The sequence below is a fragment of the Leiobunum rupestre genome, chromosome 5 (assembly GCF_980474605.1).
Source record: "Leiobunum rupestre chromosome 5, qqLeiRupe1.1.hap1, whole genome shotgun sequence".
In the NCBI taxonomy this organism is placed as follows: domain Eukaryota; kingdom Metazoa; phylum Arthropoda; class Arachnida; order Opiliones; family Sclerosomatidae; genus Leiobunum; species Leiobunum rupestre.
In genome coordinates, this window is record NC_143388.1 from 73,999,961 (window position 1) to 74,016,182 (window position 16,222).

The following is a 16,222-nucleotide window of genomic DNA, read 5'->3' on the forward strand; positions in this document are numbered from 1 at the left end:
TCTAAAGCGAGATTTTACGAATCAGAATAGCTGTCGATGAATTTAGGGGGATAATACGAGCGGACCCTGCTTCAAATTGTGAGTAATGGGATTGTTTTTCAAAAAACCGTGGGAAATATTATACCTGAATAATATTACGCCTTGGATAGACACGATTCATTTTTATCGCTTAAGTATTTTTCCACCCCCCTACATGCCTGGAATACCATCCCCCGATGGGGAGGGGGTCTTAAAAGCGAGACCATAAATAGACCCGGGACCCGATTAAAAAGTCCCATTCGAAATTTTTACCCAAAAAATATGGAACTAAATTTCCTTAACGCACTGCGCGATTTTAAATCGGATATAAGACCGGTAAGCATTAATTTCTTATATAGGTTTTTTTCTATTTGACTTCGTAACCCTTTGCACTCACGAATTACAGCGCGTATTACCTAAATGTTTGAAGGATTTGGAATTGATACGCGTATTTATTGAACTTATTGATTACCTTAAACTTATACCTCTAGCCCCGCGAAATTGTAATAATTTAAGAGGTTTGGAATCTCTAATCGATAATGTCCCATCCGAGATTAAAACCTCGACCTTCCTTAGCTGAATGCGCGAAACAACGCGACGTGTTAAACGAATTCGGGGAATATGATGACTTCGATTACATTGGGTCTAACCAATCAAACGATCCAGCGGTCACTCAACCACGCGAATTACCGGTTAACCCCAGCCCCGTTAGCTCCATCGATGACAATTCGCTAGACGCCGATTTCCCGTTCTCAAATAATTTATGGATGACCCTGGCTGAAAAGATATCAGACGCGACTCTAAACGACAGCTCTTCCACTTCGAATGACGAGATAATGTTCATAAAATGTTTTAACCCTTCGGAAAAATCACCTAGTCCCGAATTAAATAACTCCGAAAAAGAGATTACGAATTCTGAAATATTTACGGATGATTTTTCACTGCCCCCCGAATATTCTCAGTATGAAAAAACTTTACTAATCGGATCTAATTCCTCGACGCCTACTCTAGAAATTACTCAACTTTCCCCGAAAAAAGCCCAGAATGGGGGCACTCCAGCCTCCTCTCACAATTTTCTCAGCTTGGAAAAGCATTATTAATTAACAGCAAATCCGAAACCAGCGGACATTCGGTAGACTTCGAAAATATTATCCCTATCGCTAACGCGCCCGATAAATCGCCTTCAACACGGGGCCTTAAGCCCCCAAAGACTTCCTTACTAGCGGATATTATCAGGAAAACAATCGGGGCTGAACTTGAAGGAACGAATATTTTTAAAAACAATGATGAAAGTGGAGCCCCTGATCTACCCTCGATTCCCCCCGAAAACCATATAGACTCCCTTAACGAGTATTTATTTTTGCTTTCTGAAGAAGAAAACTGGCTAGCGGAATTCCCTTTAAACGAAACGTCAAAACTCCCAGCTAACAGTTCCGCGAATAGCGAGACACGTGGGCTAGCTACAGCGGGCAGTTCGCCGGAAGCCTTGGCGCGCGGAGACGAGAGGAGAGACTCGCTCCTTCCTCCGACACGTGGGTTAGCTACAGCGGGTGGTTCACCCGGGGCCTTGGCGTGCGTAGACGAGAGGAGAGACAGCGCTACTCTATCGCCATCTGGTGTCGATGGCGTTGTCTATTTTTATTTTCCGCCTTATTAGAATAGTTGTTTGAATCCGGAAGCAGATACTTCTATTATCCCGCCCCCCGATTTTAATATTACGTCAGAATTTCACGAGGGTTCAACCGTTAATAACCTAGTTCCTTCTAGAAAAAGGAGATCTTTTTCGCAACTTCTACCGCATAATAAGTCGGTTCCTGAAGCGGATTTAGGGCTAGATTCGTCCCGACCCGGGACTTTCCCTCAAACTAACGCGGTATTTCTTAGATACACTTTTTCTTGCGGCGATTCGCATACCCACGTCTTTACTCGTAAATTAGGCGTCTGAATCCGGAAGTAGAAACTTCTATTATCTCACCCCTCGATTTGAATATTACGTCAGAATTTCACGAGGGTTCAACCGTTAATAACCTAGTTCCTTCTAGAAAAAGGAGATCTTCCTCGCCACTTCTACCACTTAATTTAACGGTTCCCGAAGCGGATTCCGGGGAAGTTTCACCGCGAGCCGGGACTTCCCCTCAAACTAACGCGATATTTCTTAGAGACACTTTTTCTCGCGGCGATTCCCCATGCCCCGTGTTTTCTCCTTCTCGTAAGAACCCCGACCCTTTTCTAGATCAAGCGGGGCCCTCGCATAAAATTTTAAAGTGGAGCAGTGAAAGTGAAAGTTCAATTTCATCTTTTAACTGGTATTCGAGCGAAGATATTCCACCCCTTTTATCGCCTGTCCCCGCGGACGATGATGAAGTTCCGCCGCCTCAACCGTTTCCGCTCGATGAACTAGAGATCGACCAACCACCCCCTATTCAAGTTGGAGGTAATCAACCGGAAATCGCTCAGCCTCTTCAAGCACCCCAACCTGAAGACCTACCTGCTCTTCAAGAAGAGGAGCCTCTACAGCTCTCAGTCATCCCGCCACTTCCGGTTCAAGTCATCGAGGCTCCGCCCGTTCAACAAGATGGCCAGGGTCTTCAGCTGGAACTACCCGCGAATTTTGAAATTATACAAGACGGAACGAAAGAATATCCGCTATTCAATCTTGCGGGTAGATACGTCAAAGTGCGCTTTATAGGGGACGTTGAACTAGGGATTACGCAGTTCGTAACCTTTATTTTCGAACAACTTCTCGACGATGACCAAGTTCAAATTTCGTGTACATCCGAAGTCTTCCCGGCCCGGGTCCTCGAAATTTCTTTCCGCCAGAAATCGCAACTTGAGCCCGGTGATGTTTTCGTTTTTCTCGAAGGGGAAATCTATCTTGATGAGCAAGATGATTTCTGGAACTCTCCAATTTTATTCACTTTAAACGTAGTGAGATTACCTCACGGGGGTTCATTGAGGCGACGAGGACTTAAAAGCATATTGATTACATACGTGATAAAAGAAGTTTTATCTCAGTCCAAAACAAAAACGCGTTATGCCTTCCGAGCGCTTTAATTATTGCTATTGCGCATTTAATGAAAACGCAAAACCCCGGAAATAAAGAATATTTCCAGGAGTTTAAGGCTTTGTACAAGGCCTCTTTGCGAAAACAAAGGGAAAAAGCCGAGGAGTTACGCGTCGAGGCAGGCGTTTCGAAACGCGAATGTGGAGCATTCACAAGTTTGGTGCATTTCCAATTTTTTCTCTCTGACTACCAAATAATCGTTTTTGAGGTTTATAGTGACAGACCTAGAGTATTATTCCAAAGCGAAGGCGGGAACTCCGATAATAAACTTTATTTAATTTATAATCAGAAACATTATGACGTAATCGCGAAATTGACGTCATTCTTCGCTACAAATTATGCTTGTGCCACGTGCTTAATAGGATACGACAAAAAGGAACGCTCCAAATGCGCTATTTTCTGTAAATCCTGTTTCAGACAGCAGAATTGTCTTGGTGAGCTCGTCAAATGCGCCGATTGTTTTCGCTCCTTTCACGGGCTAGAATGCTTCTAAAGCCATCGCGAATCGGTTCCCTCCCTCTGTAGTCAAGTTAAAGTCTGTAAAGACTGTTTTAAATACGTGGACTATCGCTCTAGGGAAACTATCCATTCTTGTTCGGAAGTTTTCTGCCGTATTTGTGAAAAGCACGCGCCGCATCCTCACCTTTGCTTCGTACAGCGAATTAATGACCGCCCCGAGCCTGACATGACCAAACGAAGATTAGCAATAGGGGGCGTGCCTTCTTATTTGTTCGTTTTTTATGACATCAAGTCGATTCAGAATAAACAACACGTAAATAAAAAGGGGGCTTTTGAGCATGAGCCGTTTCTTCTAATATCCCAAATTGTATGCCCCGCGTATATCGACGAGCGAGACTCGAACTTCGATTATGGGGTATGCATCCGCTTTAGCTCGCGACAAAAACATTTTTACGGGGGAAATGTAGTGGGGAAGTTTGTGGATTATATCATAACTCTAGCGGATATTAAAAAATATACTTATTCGCTCACGCCGCAAAATGCTATGATCTCCAATTCGTATTTAAAGCCGTTCTATCAATCGACGAGACCTTTGTGCCCTTCGTGATAGTAAACGGGACTAAAATTCTCATCTTTAACTGCTTTAATTTCAATTTTCTCGATTCCTATTCATTCATTCCCATGGGACTCGCCGCGTTTAGGAAGACGTTTGGACTAGGGCCTTCCATGGATAAGGGTAGATTCCCTCACTTACTGTTTAATTTTGTCGAAAATAATTTCGATCCCGCTGACCCCCATAACCACTAATTATTCGACCGAGAAGGGGGATAAATTTCCTCCCCTTGAAGCGTACGGGGCTAACTATCTAGGTGTAAAAGAAAGAACGGCCCTTCTTAAATGGCACGGGGAGCAAATAGCCGCGGGTGGTCCCTTTGACTTTCTTAAAGACGCTATTTCGTATTGTACGGCGGATGTCAATATACTCCGACTGGGATGTGCTACGTTTAGACTAGGAGTAGTAAACACAGGAGTGTCAGCTTCGCAGAAGGTGACCGAGAGAAGGGCAGACTTATCTTATTGGTCTCCTTAAATTCAAATATTAGCCAATGAGGGCATTTGTTTTTAAAATTTCTAGGCACGTGTTAGCACGGAGTTTATTTTTTCGAGGTCTCGTTTTCGTGGAGTTGTTGTGAAGTTATTTATTATAAATTAGTTATTTTGTCAAGTTAAGTTTTGTATTTTTCAAAAAGAATGGCGTTTTTTGATGAGTCGAGTAGTGACTCAATAGATGCGTGCTTATCAACTGATAGAGAATTAAAAAGACGGAATTTCTTTAGAAGAAGCAGAGGCTTAAAAGGAGATATGTAGCCGATAGTGGTAATTTTGAAACATTAAAAGCCCCAAAATTTCTTCACCGTTTATATTTTTTCAAGATGAATTTGAAATACCATTCAAAAGGGCCTTCTTGTTTGCTGTGAGAAAATTAAGCAACTTGGAAAACTTAGTTAATGACAAACAACTTATCCTATGCACAAGACAACTAAGACGAAATTTTCCAAAGTTGAGCGATAAAATCTCACAAATTATGAGACTGTTAACAGATAATTTGGAGGATTTAACTGGGAATTACTACTTTATAAAAGCTCTACAAAATTCCAGAAATGAAAAGATAATTGAGGAAGTTAAAAACACCTTTTCTTTTTTTGAGGAGCTTCCAGATTTATCCCAAAATTTCTTGGCGCACTCCTTCCTTCGTCGCATGTATGATGAATATTTAGATTTGCTACCTGTTAAAGACAAAGGTGAATTAGATTATTCGGGCTTCAGTGATTACGTGCTGACACTGGATGAACAAAATGCCCTGCGTTACACAGCAGGATTTGTAATGCGTAATAATAATGGGTAGCAAAGGTATTAGACCAACTTTACAGGCAATAGAAGCAAACAAAGATTAATGTGAATACTTTAAATATGAATTTTGTGATAAATAAAGTTCCTAATTGAAATAATAAAAACTTCTTACATTTCTTCTTAATTGCTCAAATAGTATTGAGTCGCCTACAATTATGCATGTATTCTTGAATTGTGGGGTTAGTATTTGACCCAGTAGAAGCTCGATGAAGACTAAATTGCTGTTCAATTAAGTATTGATTAATTTTATTTGGTATTATAAAAGGAGCACCATGGCTTAGCATAAATTTTACAATTGCAGGTAGAGAATATGCTGTAATAAATATTTACAATAACTAATTACCAAAGCAATTAGGATATATAATATTACCAGTTCTCCTTAAAGCTTCTAGTGTCAATTCTTAATAGCATTTTGTTTTTCTCGCTCTTTTTAAATTCACCTGGTCTTTCCTTGACATCTCGCTCCCAGTCTACAAGATATTTCAAGAAATTATTTTCCAACCACTATTTATTGAAAAGGATAATATTGAAAAAAAAACCAACTTAAAGACAATATTTACTTTGAGCCTTTCATCATCAGTGGAGGTGTATGCGGCATTGTTTTTATTTCTTGAAGTTTTATGCATCTTCAGATGTTTAGTATTTAATAAGTCCAAAAATTTATTGAAGGTCCTTATAAACAATATTGTTTCTGATAGTTCTGGATCCTTTTGTAGTTCTAAAGCTGCGGCTGTTGAAGAGCTTAAAACCTGCGCTGCCAGTTTTACAGACATTAGGGAAAACATGACGGAACGTGGGTTTATGGGCTATGCGTAAAATAGTTTGCGCTTGTAAAGATTAATAAAGTGTTGCCATTTCCGCAAAATTTCATTTAGCCAACATAGTTTTAGGTTTCGTGAATGGAATAAACCAAACCCCTTCATGTGGGCCATGCAATTCCTTCGAGTGTCATTTGTACAACCGGGGTAAATACAGTGTTTGGTCGCGACCATTTTTATGAACTATAGTATAAAACGGTAATTTAATTGTTAATGATTTGTTAAATGAAAATATATTAATACAAAATAGCTATAACATAAATTAAACTAACCACAACAACCTAAAATGAATTGGATGTAAACAAAAACGGAGACACAAGAAACTTTCCCGAAAACTTTAAAAACATTTTTGAGAGCAGAAGAATAAACAGACGAAAAAACCAACGAATTACAATCGAGAATCATTTGGGCTTGACCAATAACAGAAATCTGCCCGGGCTCCTGTAAAGGAGATGTTATATGCTGACACTCCTGCGGTAGGGGTGTGTTTACTACTCCTAGGTTTAGACGTGAATTTATGGAAATCTGCGACAGTGACCCTTTCCGCGCCGCCATCACGCTTCCGGGCGTCTGCAATTACGTCTTTAGGAAACGCTTCCTCATTCCTGATACTATAGGGATACTCCACTGGGGGATGAGAAATAGGGACCGATAATCAACCGCGGCCTTTGAATGGCTCGCCTGGGAAGAAAAATGCAGGGGTATAAGAATAGTGTCAGCCATGCGGGGGCGCGAAGCTATGGTCGGTAAATTTAAAGTGGATGGATTAGATGGGAACGACGTTTACATGTTTCAAGGCCGCTATTTCCATGGCTGTCCACGCTGTCAAGTAGTGGAAAGAGACAGACCTCTATGGTCAGATCCCTCACAAACGTTTAACCTCCGATACCAACAAACAGTCAGAGCCGTTGCTCAACTCCGGAAACTTAAGAAAAACGTTATAGAGATCTGGGAATGTCATTTTTACGATCTAAGGCGTCAAGCGAAGGATAAGGTTTTTTTTCGAAAAAGTACGCGCCAAGTTAATTTCACCCTTGAATTCCCCGAGACGCGTTTTCGGAGGGAGAGTTAACGCGACAGTCCTTTACTACAAGGCCAAAGGCGATGAACGCGCGTTTAACGTCGACATGCTTCCACTTTACCCGACTGTCAACCTTCTAGATAAAATACCCGTCGGTCACCCAAAATTTTTATTAGACCCTGATGATTTACGAGATCTCGATTCGCTGGACGGGTTAATTCAGTGCCGCGTTCTCGCCCCTCCTGGACTTTTTCATCCTATCCTCCCCATGCACCGTAATTCGCGACTTCTTTTCGTCTTATGCGGTTCCTGTGCGCGTCTAAGATTTCAAGGAAGGTGTCCTCATTCCGATCCCGAGCGGGCATTCGTGGGGACATTCGTTTCCGACGAACTGAAACTAGCCGTTTCCAGAGGTTACAAAGTGATTGAAATGTACCAATCTTGGCATTATCAAACAACGCAGTATAACAAGGAGACCCAGGAGGGGGGCTTGTTTTCGGACTACATCAAGACAATGTACAAAATGAAGGCCGAGGCTTCGTGGTTTTTCAGCGGGGATCACTACCCCCTACGAAAAAAAAAACAAATATGTCTCAGATTTCGAGGACCACGAAGGCGTTAAACTCGATCCCGCGAAGATTACGTTAAACCCTGGTAAACGCGCCGTCGCGAAGTTAATGTTAAATAGTTTTTACGGGAAGTGGGGGCAACGGAATAACCTCGTAAAAACTGAGATCACTAAGGACCGCGAACAATTCTTTAAACTATTTAACGATCCAAATATCGAAAGGAAAAGTGTCCTGGCGATAGACGATAAGACGTTGCTTGTCAAATGGGAACACCTCAATTAAATCGATCCGGCTTTGGCTCATGTAAACGTAGTCTTAGCCTGTTATATCACCGCTTTTGCCAGAATGAGGCTCTATAGTCATCTAGAGGCTCTAGGGAATAGTATATTATACCACGATACGGACAGCCTAATTTATAGATCACGTGATTGGAATAAGCTAGTGCAGGAAGGGAGCTTTCTAGGGGACATGACGGACCAATTATCCGAATTTGGTCCAAATTGTCATATTACTGAATTTAGCTCCGGCGGTCCAAAAAATTACGCCTTCAGCGTACTCAACCGCAATACTGGTGAAATTAAGGAGGTTGTCAAGGCTAAAGGTCTCAGGCAGAACTATTCCACTAGGAATTCCATCTCTATGGACTCGTTGAAAGGGATGCTTGGAATCGACGTAGACGCGCCCACTCTCGAGAAAGAAATCGAAATTCCCCACCATATTTGTCGGTTAAATGATCATACAGTGGTAACTGTAAATCAAGTTAAAAAATATCGACGAGTTGTCAGTAAATTACGCGTTATCGATAATTTCGAAACATTACCGTTTGGATATAAAGAATAATATTTTTTTAAAAATGACTAGTTAAGAATGAGAATGAAAACATATTCTAATATTCAGGTATAGCCCTCTTATAGAATGCCTGTAAAAGGAATTTTTGATTAATTACCCTTATACGCGGAGCTTCGGTATTAACTGTTTTTTATCCAACATATTCAAAGATAAGTCGTTATGGCTTTAAAACTATTAACCTATAATGAAACTCATATTAGGCGATAAGTCGCCTTAAAATGGCAGCATCAGTATTAAGTAAAGAACAGCGCTAAAATCATATTTTATTTTACCCGAACGGTTTGTTTGTTAAATATCTATGTAGTTTAACTTGGAGGCCTCATTTAATAAACGCATGTTACCGCTGTATGGTCCTTTCTCCGCTCTTCTGAGCGGTAGCGGGAAGTCCGTTTTGATGGCGCGAATTATAAAAAATAAAGATGAAATGATTTCCCCTCCGCCGACAAACACTCTATGACACTTTAAAAGACTCCGTAGTGTTCCGAGAAGTAGTCCCCAATCTCGATGATTATCCCGGTAAAGAAGGTGAACACATTCTCCTCATCGCCGACGATTTAATGAACGAGAACAATGGTCTAATCGGGGCTTTCTTCACGAAAGGCGTTCACCACCGTAATATAAGCTTCGTATTTATAACCCAGAACATTTTCCCAAAAACAAAGGATGCGCGCAATTGCTCATTGAACGCGAATTACATTTTGTTTAAGAACCCTCGTGATCAACTTCAACCCGCTATATTATTCCGTCATCTAAGAGGCGCCAATTACCGGTTCGCTATCGAGGCCTATCTCGACGCGACCAAACGTCCTCACGGCTATGTCCCCAACCAGTTCGAAAATGCCGGCCCTGGTTGCCGGACACAAAGATTTTCTCTCGACGCTAGTAAATCAAATTTTAAAAAATGACGCGCTATTCTCCATCACGCTAAAAAACCCTTAATTGATGCTATTTCTGAATGCTGCGATAATACTTTGAAAGGGAATTTAAAGTTAAACCCTTGTCAGAAACGAAAACTAGCTAAACAAAAGAAATTCATTAGACAGGTAGCCTCTAAAAAAGTAGCCTGGCGTAAGAAGAAATTAATTTTAGTTCAAAAAGGTCACGGGATTCTAAATATTCTCATCCCCACCGTTATTTCAGCCCTCAGTGCGATTTTAGGTCGTTCTTAGGGAAATAAAAAAATGTACGCTCAAAAGTTAGCCCTTGTCCCCCTCGACTCGTTAGGAAATATTAATAATAAAAATGTTCTCATCCCACCTCGTTTCCCCATCCGTTAGGGTCCTCCGTGGGTGAATTAAATAATAGCATGACCGACGTACTCAATTCCAATCTTGACATCAGGGATAAAGTTAAATTATTCGAGCAGATGTTCCATCGATATCAAAACATTAAGGATATAGCGACGAAGCCAAAAAAATAGAAAAGAAACCGGACAGGACACGGCCTTCTTAAATGTCGTACCGATTCAGTTTAGGGCGAGTGCGAAGGACTTAATTAACCGTCTGATTAGCTTAGGCGATAAAGTTTCGTGGTCGAGTGAAGGCGATTTGTTTAAAGATCAAACGCGCGTGCCCGGGTCGGACATCGCTACATTCGTAAGTTACGCCGTTGGGGCTATAAATAGAAAACGAACGCCTCCCCCCACCGGTTGGAACGAGTTCGACGCCTTGTTCACGCCTACGGTATCATTCAAGAAAACCATCCCGCGAGTGAAGAAGAAAAAAATTGTATTTTCGGCGAAACCTAGAAAAGCATCAGTCGTTCGGACACCGCTCGAATTTAAACCCCGGGCCTTATCGAAAGGGGTTATCAATAGAGGCGCGAAAAAAAGGACAACGGGACAACCAATATGGGAAGAGTTTCTAGCCCCGAGGCAGTATTGAAAAAATTATTACGATCCACGGATTGGAAAAACTTTATCAGGCCGTGAAATACAGAGGTATTCCCCGGGAAACGGTCAACGAAGCAAGAATCGTACACGTTACATAAGACCGCCTATCGGAAATTTAAAAGGAGCAAGGTTTTTGTGACGAATATAGGCGATCAGTTTCAAATGGACTTAGCGGACATGAGAGACATTTCCCAACACAATTCGGGCTTTAATTACCTACTAGTGTGCATCGATACATTCTCGCGACGCGCGTGGGCAATCCCTATAAAAAGTAAGAAAGTCGAAGACGTAATCGCCGCGACCGAGAAAATATTCGAGGATCTCACGCCTCTTAAAGTTCAAACCGATAAAGGGGAAGAGTTCACGGGGAAAAAATATCAGGATTTCCTTAAAAGAAAAAAAGTTAAATTCTTTACTAGCGAAAACGATACAATCAAAGCGTGTATGGTCGAGCGACTAAATCGTACGCTAAAGTCTAAAATGTATAAATATTTCACCGCTAATAACACTTATCGATACTTGGACGTCCTCCCTGACTTCATAGCTACAATACCACAAAATATTCTACGATAAAAATGGCACCCCTAGACGTGAAACCTGATAATATCCTGAAAGTATTTAAAACAATTTACAAGGAAATTCCCGTGAAAAGCCGGCGTCAACCTAAACTTAAAGTCGGCGAATTTTGTCGTATCAGCAAATACAGAGGGGTCTTTGATAAAGCCTATCCCGGTACTTGGTCAAAGGAAGTCTTTAAAATCACCCGTCTCGTGAATTTAGACCCGCCCCTTTACACGATCGAAGATTTAACGGGGGAGGCAATAAAGGGACGTTACTATCAGGAAGAACTGCAATTAGCCGCTAAACCTCGGCTATACAAGATCGATAAAATTCTCAAGTCTCGGAAACGCCAAAATCAGGTCGAATACTTTGTCAGTTTCGTAGGATATCCGCTGAACGCGAACCCGTGGGTCAAGGATAAAGATGTATCTGGCATTACCTTCAAACGTAGCATGCGGGTTTACGTCGACAATACGTTGGCCTCCTATACCTCCTATATTAATAATAAGGAAGGTTTGCCGATTGATCCTTTAAGGGAAGCTAGGCATTTATCCAAAGCTGGTTTTTTTATACGAATTTCAAAGATTGCGTAAAATGCTTTTCCTGTCGAGAAACATTGGGAAAATTTTCATCATTGTAAATTTCTTATTTCAAGTGCAAGAAGCGGAAATGTAAAGCATTTTATAGCCGCTGAGGATATCGTAGAAAAAGACAACCAATTGAATTATTCGACTTACCCCGGATCACTATTAATATACGATTCTTTAAACGAAATAGTCGAAGTCTTAGATAAAGGGCAAGGTCTAGACATGCCCGGGGAATAATAGATTTTATATTTCTCCCGAGGAATTAGAGGGGGGGGGGGGCGTGTGATAATAGAATATTTTTAGGGGGTCATTCACCCCTCAGCGCTAGAGAGGGATTTACCCACCGCCTCGGTTCTAAGGATCATCGATCGGTCGCGGACGAAGGTGATAGACACCATTTTTACTCGGCTTCCGTTAAAAAAGATGCATTTTGAGAAAAATAGAATCGCTAATTTCAGAGGGTTTTTTGTTCACAGGACATAATGATAACGTCATGTGCTTCTCTTGCGAGAGGGTCGTCAAGGGATGGTGGCCTAATGACGTCCCGTTGCTGAAAGATATCGAGCAGAATCGCTTATGTAAATTCGTAAATGACGAGAATACGGGGAATGTCCCCGTCCTAACACTGCCGAAAGACGATAAAGAGCAGACGGAGCTAAATCCTATGCGTCATGAGCTCGAGAGAATTCGTTCGTTTAACAAGGGATTCCCGGTTAATATCATAGAAGGTAGATCTTTAGCTCGGGCTGGGATTTATTATTTGAATTACAAAGATTCTGTTAAATGCTTCGCCTGTGAGGGAGAGCTTATGGCTTGGGAAAAAGGCGATAGTCCTTTCGGTGAGCATAGGAAAAATTTCCCCCATTGTAAATTTCTATTAGGGGAAGAATGTGGAAACGTAGCTCATATTATAGCTGACGAGGATATTGTAGAAACTAACCAGCCACCTTATTCTTCGACTGCCGAGAAAGCCATAGTATACTTTTTTTTAAAAGAGGTGGTTGACATTTTAGAGGGGGATAAACGGAAACGACTGGAGACTAAACATTTTGGCACAACTGGATAATAGGTTTTGGAGGCCGTGGGAATCTCTCTTTTCCCTAACTTTCTCACGGTTTGTGAAATTCCTTCAATCGGGGTCCCCCCTCTCTCCCCCCTAGTTAGAGATTTCTCCCCGGGATTTTAGTTCAATAGGAATCATTCGATCGCTAGTTTACGAAGGTGTCGGACTAAATTTTTAACTTCCTCTAAAAAAATTAATACCCTGGCGAAACGAGTCGCTAGTTTTAAAAAGTTCCCGGTGGAATATATGGACACTCTCGAACTGGCTCAGGCGGGCTTCTTCTTCATAGGACATAAGGACATCACTATCTGTTTCTGGTGCGACGGTCTAGTGCGGGATTGGGAGCTGGGATCTAACCCCTTACATTGCCACACCGCCTTGTTTCCCGAGTGCGAGTACGCCAAGCTCGAGTTCGCGAAGCTTCAGGAGACATACGATGCCCAACTAGGCCCTATGAGGTATGCGGACAAGCGGTTGAAGTCTTTCACCAGTTTCCCGCTAGAGAAGCCGTGCCACATGGAACTCACCAACGCGGGTTTTTTCTAAACCAATTTTACGGACTGCGTGAAGTGTTTTTTCTGTGGTGGAGAGATCGGAGATTGGGGTGCGGAAGACGATGCTTTTCTGGAACACGGGAGACTATTTCCCGATTGCAAATTTGCAAAAAACTATTATTGCGGGAACGTCTTTTTAAAAACATTCATCTAAAATTTGACCTCGTTCCCGTAACTTTCTTTTTCAACGATGTAGAAGATCGAACTAACTATTCCTTATTAAATAATTTACATTTTAAAAGAAGAATCTCCCTAATTAATAATATTTTACTGCCTATTTTATTAAAACATGTACAAAAAGTGTAATAAAAATTATTTAGTATAATATTCGTCTCGTTATTTTTTTCCAATACATTTTAGGTAAAAAAGATAGGTAAGTGGAGGTATCCATAAAATAAGGTGAAGTAATAAAGCGAAGTCAGAGTGCTCCATAATTTTCGCTCTATAATTTTGGTATCTATAAAAAAATGGTATTATGGATAAGGGAATCATGGATCCTTATCTATAATCCTCTTATCTATGGTTAGGCCTATTTCTCCGAGGCTACGCGGCAGTAGCGGACTGGGTCTAAAAATGTGGACTGCCAGGGGTCAAAGGGGGCCCACCCAAAACCAGAGGCGTAGACAGGGGGAGACACCCTCCGAAAAAGGAACATTCCCCCCTGAAATATTGTTTTATGTTAATAATTTTTTCGCTTTAATTATTTTTACTCAATTGTGTGCGATTTACGCTACTGCCGAAAACTAGAAGGATAAATGCTAAAATATTTTTAATTAAATCAAGGAATACCACTGGGCATGCCTCAGGCTGGAATCAAACCAGCGACCTGTGGGTTGCGGTCCCAACGCTTCTTCCATTTGGACTACCTAAGCCCACAATAAAGGTGTTTCCTTGTTTCGCGTAAAATATATCCCGATTTTTTATTAAGCCATAGCATTTTATAAATCACCTAGTAGTAACAGTTCCTTTCAATTGGAATACTCTTTAAAACGGCAACTCATAGGTCGCTGGTTCGTCGCCATTTATAGCGATATAATGTTTTTAATAATTACAAATACCATATTAAAGGCAATATACAGTCGATACTAAATGTAAACATAATTATACAGATTGTTATTATTAGTTTATATTTTAGACAAATGCTTGCTTTTTAAATAGGTATACGGTGCCGAAATTTTACTTATATTCCACTATATTTTGATTAATCGTGGGAATACACTAGATGACTGTGCGAATCTGTCAATAATTGCTTTTACATCCAATTCATCTAACAATTACAAATACTCGGGCTTAGCCAAACTTTTAAAAATGTGTTAAAAATGGTTAAAATTGTTTTGAAACTGAATCCACGCTGAACCGCCAGCGCCTCGGCACCCCGACGATGTCATTTGAACTTTTTTTTAAATAAAATATTAAGTTTTATTCAGTAAAAATAGAATTTAATATTGAAAGTTTTGGAACTTCTATTATACTTTGAAGCTACTATAATGTTGACATATTGTTGAAGGTTTAAGGTGTCCCACTGACCAAATTTATCATGGGGCCCACCTGCCATCGGGCAGGCCTAGACTATGGCCTGTCCGTCACTGCTACGCGGTACTTTATCTCGACTCACTCGAATTCGTTTTTTAGTATTTTCGGAAGAGTATTTCATATTTCATTTATATTATAAATATTAAGAAAAGAATCAATATAGTTTCAAAGTTATTGATTGTTTTCATTTTGAAAAAAACATGCCGTAAAACTGTTATTAAATTTAAAAAAGCTTAATGTTTTTTTTTTTTCAAATAATTTACTCTTTGAACTAGCGTATTGACGTGGGCTCTTTCGGGGGCCCCTAGGCAAGTGCCTAGTGTGACTAATTCTTAATTCGGCACTGCGGCTTCAGAACTGGTACTGGAACCGACCTAGCTATCGCCAAGATTTACAAAGAAATACTAAACGCCCTTGACAAGGGTTTATATTGAATTGGTCTCTTCTTAGATTTAGAGAAAGAATTTGACAGTGTTCCTCACACACGGTTAATTTAGAAATTAGATAAAACGAAAAATTATGAATAATTAAATTTTTTTTTAAATTGAGTTCAATAACTGTGATTTCACACAATTTTATCATTTCCTTAGTTAAATAAATAAATAAAATAATCAGCTAGGCTAATTTCAATTAGTGCAATTGAATTATAATTATGATTAAATTCAATTTGTACTCCCAACTATATTTCCCACACTAATTCCATATTAACACTGATTTACAGTGTATTTCATTTGGTCAACCACGACAATCCTTGAAATGAGTAAAACCTTTATCCCACCACCCAATAATTCTATTTTGGTACCTGGCTGTTTCAATTTTAAATCCCAACTTTATTTCTCCCACTGACTTCATATTAACACTGGAATGCAATGTATTACAGTTGCTCAGCCACGACAATCCTTGAAATGGTAATTTTTTTTATCCAACCACCCCACTGCTTCAATTTTGGTACCTGGCCATTTCAATTTCAACTCCCAAGTTTATTTATTTACCCCACTGACTTCATAATAACAGTAGTATTCAGTTTCTTGCACGACAATCCTTGAAATGGTAAATTTCTATCCAACCACCCACTGGTTCAATTTCAACTACGAACTTTATTTATTTCCCCAACTGACTTCATATTAACACTGGTATACAGTGTGTCAGAATTTATAGCCCGGTGTACCTAGTAACAGAGACCATACCACCGGAGGCCTATCATCATAGTGCCCTACGCCAGCGTCCCCAAGCCCGGACAGGTGACAAACCAGCATGGGTAGCAGAAACCCACTACTGACTAAACAAAGGCTGGGGTTCAGACCCGTCTCCCGAAAATGCTTTG